The sequence below is a fragment of the Entelurus aequoreus genome, linkage group LG21, assembly GCF_033978785.1.
Source record: "Entelurus aequoreus isolate RoL-2023_Sb linkage group LG21, RoL_Eaeq_v1.1, whole genome shotgun sequence".
Taxonomy (NCBI): Eukaryota; Metazoa; Chordata; class Actinopteri; order Syngnathiformes; family Syngnathidae; genus Entelurus; species Entelurus aequoreus.
In genome coordinates this window covers 37924088-37936730 of record NC_084751.1, presented here as the reverse complement: position 1 = coordinate 37936730, position 12643 = coordinate 37924088, and the positions used below count along the sequence as shown (strand labels likewise).

The 12643-nt window shown below is 38.4% G+C and overlaps 1 protein-coding gene across 4 annotated transcripts in view; it reads left to right on the top strand.

The window, feature by feature from the left end:
- Window positions 1-12643, top strand: part of LOC133638731 (cingulin-like protein 1) — a 163893-nt gene that overhangs the window by 57054 nt on the left and 94196 nt on the right. The window lies entirely within an intron of this gene.

Sequence of the window (12643 nt, the reverse complement as noted above, 5' to 3'; positions counted from 1 at the left end):
TGGCTGCTGGTTAGCGCCTTGCATGGCAGCTCCCGCCATCAGTGTGTGAATGTGTGTGTGAATGGGTGAATGTGGAAATACTGTCAAAGCGCTTTGAGTACCTTGAAGGTAGAAAAGCGCTATACAAGTACAACCCATTTATCATTTATATTTATTTATAACATTTGTTTTGTATCCATATTGGCTGTTCGAGAGTAACTTTTATTAATGTATTGATAAATAATTAATCCAATCATGTGTAATTTATTTTGGAAAATTGTGGAAGCAAAGAAACTGGTCTTTAGTTTGTTAATTACATTTAAAAAAACAAAACAAAACAAGTGCATGTAAGTGACTGGCGGTGGAAACTCCTGATGCATTTATATGAACTCAATGAAACGTGCAGAGTTGTTTTCATTAGTGGACAGTCAATGAACTTGCAGGGTGTCTCCTTCCAGTCCCTCCCAGTTTAAAGAGCTTAGTGGTTCATAGTGCACTAGCTCACAAGGTGACATGCCGAAGATGTGAGTCATGTGCACTGCATACTGGAGGAGAGGAGGAGGAGAAAGAAAATGATGCACAGGATCTGGCGTTTTACCTTTTTATTGGAGTAACAAATGCACTTGATACCAATGTCCCTGTTAGGGTTGTACGGTATACTGGTATTAGTATAGTACCGCGATACTAATTAATCATATTCTGTACTATACCGCCTCTGAAAAGTACCGGTCTGATTTTTCCGTGTATTACTATAGATTAATAATAAATTTTCTACCACTTGTCCTTAATAATTTTGACAAAATATTAGAATGGAAAATGACACAATATGTTACTGCATATGTCAGCAGCTAAATTAGGAGCCTTTGTTTGCTTACTACTAAAAGACAAGTTGTCTTGTATGTTCACTATTTTATTTAAAGACAAACTTGCAATAAGAAACATATGTTTAATGTAACCTAAGATTTTTTGTTAAAATAAAGCCTGCTGCCCACTGCTCCCCTCACCTCCCAGAGGGGTGAACAAGGGGATGGGTCAAATGCAGAGGACAAATTTCAGCACACCCAGTGTGTGTGTGAAAATCAGTGATACTTTAACTTAACTTTTGTGGTCCCCTTTATTTAGAAAAGTATCGAAAAGTATCGAACTAATTGTAGTACTGATACCAACATATTGGTATCAGGATAACACTAGTCCCTGTATATAGACTCAAACTATCCCGTTCCTATAAAATTTTGTATTTATCATTTCAAATGGGGTGCCCCCTTTCCCCAAAATGATCAAATAGACCGTATTTTTCAGACTATAAGTCGCAGTTTTTTTCATAGTTTGGCCGGGGGTGCGACTTATACTCAGGAGCGACTTATGTGTCGCCCCCCCCGCCCCCCCCCCCCCCCCCCCCCCCCCCCCACAGGTCCGTGGGACAAATTTTCAAGCGTTGACCGGTCCGCAGCTACAAAAAGGTTGGGGACCACTGATATAACGTACACTTATTCAGCCTGTTGTTCACTATTCTTTATTTATTTTAAATTGCCTTTCAAATGTATATTCTTGGTGTTGGGTTTTATCAAATAAATTTCCCCCAAAAATGCGACTTATACTCCAGTGCGACTTATATATGTTTTTTTCCTTCTTTATTATGAATTTTCGACCGGTGCGACTTATACTCCGGAGCGACTTATAGTCTGAAAAATACAGTATGTTCACTATTTTATTTAAGGACAAACTTGCAATAAGAAACATATGTTCAATGTACCCTAAGATTTTTTGTTGAAATAAAGCCTGCGTCCACTGCTGCTGCTCACTGCTCCCCTCACCTCCCAGGGGGGTGAACAAGGGGATGGGTCAAATGCAGAGTACAAATTTCACCACACCCAGTGTGTGTGTGACAATCATTGGTACTTTAACTTAACTTTAACTTAACTTTTGTGGTCCCCTTTATTTAGAAAAGTATCAAAGTACCGAAAAGTATCAAAATAATTTTAGTACCGGCACCGACATATTGGCATCAGGATAACACTAGTCCCTGTATATAGACTCAAACTATCCTGTTCCTATAAAATGTTGTATTTATCATTTCAATAGGGGTGCCACCTATTTAGACTTTTTTTAGACTTTGTTTTTTTAGACTTCCTTTTTATTGTCATTCAAATTTGAACTTTACAGTACAGATAAGAACGACATGTCGTTACATTAGCTCATGGTAGTGCAGGATAAAAAAGCAATAAGGTGCATGTATAAATAAATAAATAGGTTACTGTACAGATAAATGTATTGCACTTTTTCACATGCATCCACGTTTATGGATTGTATGTTATATTGTCTTTTTTATTCCAGCGAGTTAATCCCTTTTGGGGGGAGTTGAGGGGATAATGATCAAATATACATACAAACTAAAATGTATTAAAAAAAAAACAGGAGCCATTGGGTTTGAGGATGTATAACATGTAAAAAAAAACGTTTTTTTGAAGTGTGTGCTTAGAAAAAGTTTTTGACACATGAAAAAATACTGGTATTAGTTTCTCAATTGTATTTAATTTAAGGGGGGCGTGAAAAAAAAGTCTCTTTCCTAGGGGACATGACAGAAAAAAACTGAGAACTACTGCATTAAGAAAGACAAAAACATTTGCCCTACAAACATCATTCTAACGTAATTGTACATAATCCTCGTTTTGCTAACCAATCTGCACATGCCTACTGTATTGTATCACAGGTGAGTCATATATCCATGTTGGCTGAGAAACAACCTCACCTGGTAATGTAATATTTGTTTAAGAAAGCTTCACATACAGCAATTGATTGTACTGTTTCCAATAATTTACTCTTATTTACCTCCTTTATTGGCTGTTTAGGGACAAAATTCTTTAACATAATAGCTAATGTAGTCTAATGCATGGCCCACAGAGTTTGTATAGTCTAATATAGGTCCTGTTCCACAGTCTGACTATGCTTCATGCATCTTACTTTAGTCAAACTGACCAAAAATGGGCTTAATCTGAAACACTGAAAGACTGTGTAGAAGTAATGCGGTTCACCTTTTCTTACAGCTGCAAAAAAAAATTGCTTGCTGCTTCTAAATGAGGACCAATTGAGGTCCAGTGTCATGTCAACCACAGCAGAATTATTCCAGTTTACTTAGTGCAGATGCTGCAGAGAATAAACCACTATCTTGTCTACCCACAGTAAAAAAAATAAACAGAATCCTTTTTTAATAAGTAAATGGATATAGAAGAGAAAAAAACAGCGAAGCTCCGCCCCACTTATCACTACCTGCCTACTAAGGTGTGTCTGACTTGGCTTCCTGCCAGAGTCATCCAGGCTTCACCGAGACACGCCCTTGGGTGGAGATCGGAACTTCGAGAAACGGCCAGAGGTAGCTGACAGGAAATGTTTGAGTTTAGTCATGGTTTGTTTAATCCCAACTCGCTTATAAGACAAACACGAGTTGAGAAAATGTCGAAAGGACAATGCACTGGATTGCAAAGTGATGTTAAACAACACCACTATATGTTTAGTCTTGTACAGTAACTGGAGATAGCCATATTAAAGGCCTACTGAAATGCCATTTTTTTATTTAAACGGGGATAGCAGATCCATTTTATGTGTCATACTTGATCATTTCGCGATATTGCCATATTTTTGCTGAAAGGATTTAGTAGAGAACATCGACGATAAAGTTCGCAACTTTTGGTCGCTGATAAAAAAGCCTTGCCTGTACCGGAAGTAGCGTGACGTCGCAGGTTGAAAGGCTCCTCACATTTCCCCATTGTTTACACCAGCAGCGACAGCGATTCGGACCGAGAAAGTGACGATTACCCAATTAATTTGAGCAAGGATGAAAGATTCGTGGATGAGGAACGTGAGAGTGAAGGACTAGAGTGAGGTGCAGGATGTATCTTTTTTCGCTCTGACCATAACTTAGGTACAAGGACTCATTGGATTCCACACTTTCTCCTTTTTCTATTGTGGATCACGGATTTGTATTTTAAACCACCTCGGATACTATATCCTCTTGAAAATGAGAGTCGAGAACGCGAAATGGACATTCACAGTGACTTTTATCTCCACGACAATACATCGGCGAAGCACTTTAGCTACGGAGCTAACGTGCTAGCATCGGGCTTAACTGCAGATAGAAACAAAAGAAATAAACCCCTGACTGGAAGGATAGACAGAAAATCAACAATACTATTAAACCATGGACCTGTAACTACACGGTTAATGCTTTCCAGCCTGGCGAAGCTTAACAATGCTGTTGCTAACGACGCCATTGAAGCTAACTTAGCTACGGGACCTCACAGAGCTATGCTAAAAACATTAGCTATCCACCTACGGCAGCCCTCATCTGCTCATCAACACCTGTGCTCACCTGCGTTCCAGCGTTCGACGGCGCGACGAAGGACTTCACCCGATCATCGATGCGGTCGGCGGCTAGCGTCGGATAGCGCGTCTGCTATCCAAGTCAAAGTCCTCCTTGATGTGTTGCTGCAGCCAGCCGCTAATACACCGATCCCACCTACAGCTTTCTTCGTTGCAGTCTCCATTGTTCATTAAACAAATTGTAAAAGATTCACCAACACAGATGTCCAGAATACTGTGGAATTTTGCGATGAAAACAGAGCTTTTTGTATTTGATACAATGGTGTCCGAATACTTCCGCTTCAACCATTGACATCATGCGCATACGTCATCATACATAGACGTTTTCAACCGGAAGTTTCGCGGGAAATTTAAAATTGCACTTTATAAGTTAACCCGGCCGTATTGGCATGTGTTGCAATGTTAAGATTTCATCATTGATATATAAACTATCAGACTGCGTGGTCCGTAGTAGTGGCTTTCAGTAGGCCTTTAACAATTGGGATTCAAATGTTGTGACAATTACAGTGTTGCACAGAACAATGGCATTTAGTCTTCAATTCTTCCACCGATGTTCTTCATATTAATGCTGATTCCTTCGTTTTTCGGTGAAAGTTGAAAAAATGTGTTTGGGGATTGGTTTGTTTATGAAGCTTGATGTGGTTTCTGTTACTTTAGGAGAGTTCATTGACAGTCATGATTTAGTCAATTTAATTATAGAACTCGGTGAAAGGTTTATTTTTAAGGCCAAAAATAGATATTCACTTAGTATTACTTTCTTTAAAACGTGTATTCAGCATTTTTTAACTTTATATGGTTGAAACCGATAATGATGCCAAAAAACATAAAAATAGATAGGAAGTTCTCAAATGCTTATTTTGAAAATGTAATTTTGTTTATAGATTACATGCAATCTATTGTTGTCTAATTTGAGTGTACATAAATGAAGGTGTGTGTTGCTGTTGCCCGACCTGGACATAATCTGGACTGGACCTGGTTTTTAGAACCCTTTAAACCAGGGGTGTCAAACTGGTTTTCTCTGAGGGCCACATTGCAGTTATGGTTGCCCTCAGAGGGCCGCTTTTAACAATGAGTAATACATGAATATACATGTATATAATGTATTTTTCGGAGTATAAATAGCTCCGGAGTATAAGTCGCACCGGCCGAAAATGCATAACAAAGAAAGAAAAAAACATATAAGTCGCACTGGAGTATAAATCGCATTTTTTGGGGAAATTGATTTGATAAAACCCAACACCAAGAATAGACATTTGAAAGGTAATTTAAAATAAATAAAGAATAGTGAACAACAGGCTGAATAAGTGTACGTTATATGACGCATAAATAACCAACTGAGAACGTGCCTGGTATGTTAACGTAACATATTATGGTAAGAGTCATTCAAATAACTATAACATATAGAACATGTAGGGGATAGCGGTAGTTGTGTATATTGTAGGGTCCCGGAAGAGTTAGTGCTGCAAGGGGTTCTGGGTATTTGTTCTGTTGTGTTTATGTTGTGTTACAATGCGGATGTTCTCCCGAAATGTGTTTGTCATTCTTGTTTGGTGTGCATTCACAGTGTGGCGCATATTTGTAACAGTGTTAAAGTTGTTTATACGGCTACCCTCAGTGTGACCTGTATGGCTGTTGACCAAGTATGCATTTGCATTCACTTGTGTGTGTAAAAAGCCGTAGATATTATGTGACTGGGCCGGCACGCGAAGGCAGTGCCTTTTAAGGTTTATTGGCGTCCGTGTACACAGCGGCGTTTTAAAAAGTCATACATTTTACTTTTTGAAACAGATACCGATCATTTCCGATATTACATTTTAAAGCATTTATCGGCCGATAATATCGTCAGTCCGATATTATTGGACATCTCTACAAAAAACATTATGAATCCAGACAAAAGTCCCTAACAAACTCTCACCAAGTATTACCTCATTGCTTGCCTAGTCTGGTCAGTGGGGGGTTGTAGTTAGGGTCATCTCCATGTACACAGTAGCGCAGCCCACCCACTCTCCCTCTTACACACACACACACAGAAACAACCCCCTGTGGTCTGAGATCAGTCAGGAATTGGACCTAAGTTGTCCTGCTATCATGAATTCTTCGCACTCTCAGGTTCCTGTTGTGAGTATTATTTCATAAAACATTTACAGGTGCTCCATTTAATATTAGAATGAAGAGATTTTACAAACGTGTTCTCGTATTTGGGTCGTTACCGGGGGTTGCTTTTGTACTGAAGATGGCATTATGTGCAGTTATTTGGTACATGCTTGGTTAGATGTTGTTCATTGACTACAGTATAATGGTTAAAGCTTAACTTTAGTTTTTTTAGGTTCAGCCAATGTTTCTGCATGGCTTGAAATGCAGTAATGTTGATATGACAACAGTGTCCACTGCTGGTATTTTAAATGTTGTTATTGTCCAGTCAGTGCTTCCCACACATTCATTTATTTGTGGCGGCCCGCCACGAAAGAATTACGTTCGCCACAAATAAAATAAAATAAAAAGTATTAAAAAAAAAAAAAAAATTTTTTTTTTTGTCCTCTCCAGCTTCTCAGGCAAATCATATAGTTGATGTAGATGCCCATATCGGCTGTTCAGATTTACTTTACAAAAGAGAAGTGTCGGATACTTCTCTTGTTGCCTTATTTGTATTTGACTTTATTAAATGTATTTATATTAGAAACACAACATGTGTATATAACAAAGGGTGCAAAGTCTGCAGGCAGTAGGAAACACATGGTTAAGTGTAGGGAGTAAAACTGATGACAGTCTAAAGTTCAAGATTTTTGGAGCTCTTTGTTCAGTGGATCAGATGTTTGATGAAGCTCTGTGTCTATCTACCACCACTACTGTTTTCTGTTTATTTGTTACTGACTGTGGCAGGACACCGCTGCCTCTGTTTCACTTTATGTTGCTGGTAAATAATATGGTTGTAGTAGTAGGCTAAAGTTAAATTATTTAGTATGCACTAATTAAAGGGTAGAAAATGGATGGATGGATGGATAATTAAAGGGGCAGAGCTTTAAGAGACATTTTAGCTTTTATATTTTATAAGATATATTTTTTGTAAGAACCACAATTAATAAATATATTTCAGTGAATAACTTATTGTTCAAATCTGTATATAAATATGTACATAAAGTGTTGTAATTATATTGTAAAATGGATGGATGGATGGACGTTTAAAACAAAACTGTTATTATTAATTAGTAAGTATACATTTTTTGAGCCTTTTTAGAGAAAATCATATCATTGTAGTAAATTATGCAAATTACTCGATGATGTCATGCTGACCACGCCCATGGCCACGCCCCCACAGTCACAGGTATCTTGGCAGTTTATGAGAAACACTGCCAGTGGTATTAAGTTATGTGCCAACTGTAGCTGTTTTTACTAGTAATACACCATATTGACAAAAGTATTTGGCCACCCATCCAAATGATCAGAATCAGGTGTGTCCTAATCACTTGGCCCGGTGTATAAAATCAAGCACTTAGGCATAGAGACTGTTTCTACAAACATTTGTGGAAAAAATGGGCCGCTCTCAGGAGCTCAGTGATTTCCAGCGTGGAACTGTCATCGGATGCCACCTGCGCAACAAATCCAGTCGTGAAATTTCCTCACTCCTCAATATTCCAAAGTCAACTGTCGGCTTTATTATAAGAAAATGGAAGAGTTTGGGAACAAGGGCAACAGCAACTTGACTGGCCTGCACAGAGTCCTGACCTGAACCCGATAGAACACCTTTGGGATGAATTAGAACGGAGACTGAGAGCCAGGCCTTCTCGACCAACATCAGTGTGTGACTGGTCGAAAATTCCTATGAACTCACTCCGCAACCTTGTGGGACAGCCTTCCCAGAAAAGTTGAAGCTGTAAAAGCTGCACAATTTGGACCAACATCATATTGAACCCAATGGGTTAGGAATGGGATGGCACTTCAAGTTCATATGTGAGTCAAGGCAGGTGGCCAAATACTTTTGGCAATATAGTGCATGTCTTCACAATGACAATCCTATTATTTTGTTGAAGGACGTGCGTATATAACATATGTGGAGGACCTGTGCTGCTTCAGTTGTGTTTGCATCACAATAACAATGGCATTAACTACATTTTATCAGACATCATTATCTCAGTGTGTCATGACCATCCAGCCCACTCATGTTATAAATGCAATCACTCATATACCTAGTGGGGAATTAATTGCCATATATGCTTTTTATACATGAACATGATAATTTACTTTCTTCTGTAGGTTGAAAAACTCCTATAGGCAGACTTTATTAATAATAAGACATTGGTTACTTGATCTATTCAACACTATAATTAGATTAAATCATTGCTCTTCTAGCCCTGTGTTGATATAAACCTCCAACCAACCAACCAACATTTTAAGTATTCATTTTAAACCTTTTCCCTTTGGTCACTATCAAAGCAAAAGCCATTTATCAACAACACCCGGAAACGCAGCCGTCTTCGCTGGGCCCGAGCTCAGTTAAAATGGACTGATGCAAAGTGTAAAAGTGTTCTGTGGTCTGACGAGTCCACATTTCAAATTGTTTTTGGAAACTGTGGACGTCGTCTCCTCCGGACCAAAGAGGAAAAAAAACATCCAAATTGTTATAGGCGCAAAGTTCAAAAGCCAGCATCTGTGATGGTATGGGGGTGTATTAGTGCCCAAAGCATGGGTATCTTACACATCTGTGAAGGCACCATTAATGCTGAAAGGTACATACAGGTTTTGGAGCAACATCTTTTTCATGGACGCCCCTGCTTATTTCAACAAGACAATGCCAAGCCACGTGTTACAACAGCGTGGCTTATAGAAAAAAAGTGCGGGTACTAGACTGGCCTGCCTGTAGTCCAGACCTGTCTCCCATTGAAAATGTGTGGCACATTATGAAGCCTAAAATACCACAACAGAGACCCCAGGACTGTTGAACAACTTAAGCTGTACATCAAGCAAGAATGGGAAAGAATTCCACCTGAAAAGCTTCAAAATTTGGTTTCCTCAGTTCCTAAAAGTTTACTGAGTGTTGTTAAAAGGAAAGGCCATGTAACACAGTGGTAAAAATGCCCCTGTGCCAAATTTTTTAAAATGTGTTGCTGCCATTATATTCTATGTTAATGATTATTTGCAACAACAAAAAAATAAGTTTCTCAGTTCGAACATTAAATATCTTGTCTTTGCCGTCTATTCAATTGAATATAAGTTGAAAAGGATTTGCAAATCATTGTAATCTATTTTTATTTACGATTTACACAACGTGCCAACTTCACTGGTTTTGGGTTCATTTGTCATTTTTAATTGTTAGCTGCATGTGAAACTAGAATTATTCGCAACAAAATGTGTTTTGTTTTGAAAATTTGAAGTGTCTCAAACAGATTTATTAGATTAAATATTTTCTAATGGGGAAAATTGATTCTGTTTTTGTATTATACGATTTCCGGCGGACCTTTTTGTAATAGAATACTAATGACAACCACTTTACTATCAAGACAAGATAATGAATATACTTTATCAGTTTCAATATGAGCACATTACTCAGTTGAGTGCGATCAGCGTGTCCTGCCAGGATGACTCATCCAGTCTGCTGTCGATCAGTCGACAGCCGCCACCGAAGGCCTCCGTCACCACGACGGGCCTGGACACGCCCACGCTTCTTTTCACCTCCGCAAACCAGAATCTTCTCTCCTCATGTCCTCGCTTGTCTCCTCTGCTCTCGGTGTTCACTTCCTCCTGCCTTCTCAGTCTGTGTGCCCCTTTCCTCTGGCCTCCCTCAGCTGGTGATTCATGGCAAGCTCGGCTTTGACGTTGCCTAATTTCTGACAAACTGACACAGTCGCCTGCTAAAATGCTGCAATGCTACTTTTGCCCATCATTTTACTGTCCAGAATAAATCAACATGATGCATGATGTTAGCAATAATAATGCTGCAAAACCTACAGACTGACCTTATAATATTGTGCAATACATAGGCGCCGATCCCTATTGCAGAGCACCCACGTTGGATTGATGACAACTTTCAATCTTTCAAATAATTTTTTGGAAAGTCAATCTTGTTGTTAGTTTTGCGGCGAGTTTGGTCCGTTTTACATAATAAAAAAGTCACAAATCAAATACTCTATAATTAATAAAGCCTAACTGAGATTTCATTGTGCCTGATATTGAACTAATGACACATTCATCTTGACTTTGAACACACTGTAAACGAGCGAATTAACTTACTCAATATAAAAATGGGACCCATTACCTCCCTGCTTGGCACTCAGCATCAAGGGTTGGAATTGGGGGTTAAATCACCAAAATGATTCCCGCTGCTCACTGCTCCCCTCACCTCCCAGGGGGTGAACAAGGGGATGGGTCAAATGCAGAGGACAAATTTCACCACACTTAGTGTGTGTGTGACAATCATTGGTACTTTAACTTTAACAGCCATACATGTCACACTAAGGGTGGCAGTATGAACAATGCCAACACTGTCATAAACAGGTGCCATATAGTGAAACCACACTAAACAACAACGACAATCACACTTTGGAAGAATATTTGCAACACAACATAAACACTACAAAACAAATTCCCAGAATTCCCTGCAGCACCAACTCTTCCGGGACGCTACAATATAAACAAACGCCATTGGTGGATCAACACCTAACATCCACTGTAATGATACCACGTACAATAGCGTATTGCGTTGATACTATTATGATTACATTTTAATTTATATTATGTTTATAAACTCAGGAAATATGTACCTGGACTAGTGTTGTAACGATACCAATATTTTGGTACCTGTACTAAAATTATTTCGGTATGTTTCGGTACTTTTCTAAATAAAGGAGACCACAAAAAAATTGCATTATTGGCTTTATTTTAACAAAAAATCTTAGGGTACTTCAAACATATGTTTCTTATTGCAGTTAAGTCCTTAAATAAAATAGTGAACATACGAGACAACCTGTCTTTTAGTAGTAAGTAAACAAACAAAGGCTCCTAAATAGTCTGCTGACGTATGCAGTAACATATTGTGTCATTTATCATTCTATTATTTTGTCAACATTATTAAGGACAAGTGGTAGAAAATGAATTATTAATCTACTTGTTCATTTACTGTTAATATCTGCTGTCTTTAACTTTTAACATGTTCTTTCTACACGTTTGTTAAAATGTAATAATCACTTATTCTTCTGTTGTTTGATACTCAACAGTAGTTTTGGATGATACCACAAATTTGGGTATCAATCCGATACCAAGTAGTTCCAGGATCATACATTGGTCATATTCAAAGTCCTCATGTGTCCAGGGACATATTTCCTGAGTTTATAAACATAATATACATTTTAAAAAACAAAAGAAGATGGTGTGATGCCAAAAAATATCAACGTAACCATAGTAGTATCGACTCGATACGTGCTTGTACTTGATATCATTACTGTGGATTTTAGGTATCGATCCACCAATGGTGTTTGTTTACATTTTGACGCCGGTGAGCTACAGTGTGTAGTGAAGCATGTTTAGCTATTCCTCATCCTGCAGGGATGATACTTGTAAGAAACATACTTTATTTGTCGCCATGGAGACAAGGATTAGTGATTTAGAAGTAGCTAAAACACTGCAGACGGCGGATGGACGTTAGCCGCTAGCTAGCTAGCCATGTCTTAAACCACCTCTTCCTGAGGGCGTTTCAGTGTTATAACTTCACCTTTATCTTTAGTTTTTAAGCCAAAATGCGTCCGTTCTCCCTTTTCTGTCTACACACTGTGTCTGCTTGTAAGTACTCCGTGATTGTGTGCCGCCGAACATGCTCGTCTACTCGTAAAATCAGCAATGACACAACGTGACTTCGACGCGGGCATCGGGGGATGCGGGACCGGTACTTTTCAGAGGCGGTATAGTACCGATAATAATTCATTAGTATCACGGTACTATACTAATACCGGTATACCGTACAACCCTACCCTGGACACATGAGGACTTTGAATATGACCAATGTATGATCCTGTAACTAATTGATATCGGATTGATATCCAAATTTGTGGTATCATCCAAAACTAATGTAAAGTATCCAAACGACAGAAGAATAAGTGATTATTACATTTTAACAGAACTGTAGATAGAACATGTTGAAACAGAAAATAACCAGATATTAACAGTTAATGAACAAGTAGATTAATAATTCATTTTCTACCACTTGTCCTTAATAATGTTGACAAAATAATAGAATGATAAATGACACAATATGTTACTGCATATGTCAACAGACTAATTAGGAGCCTTTGTTTGTTTA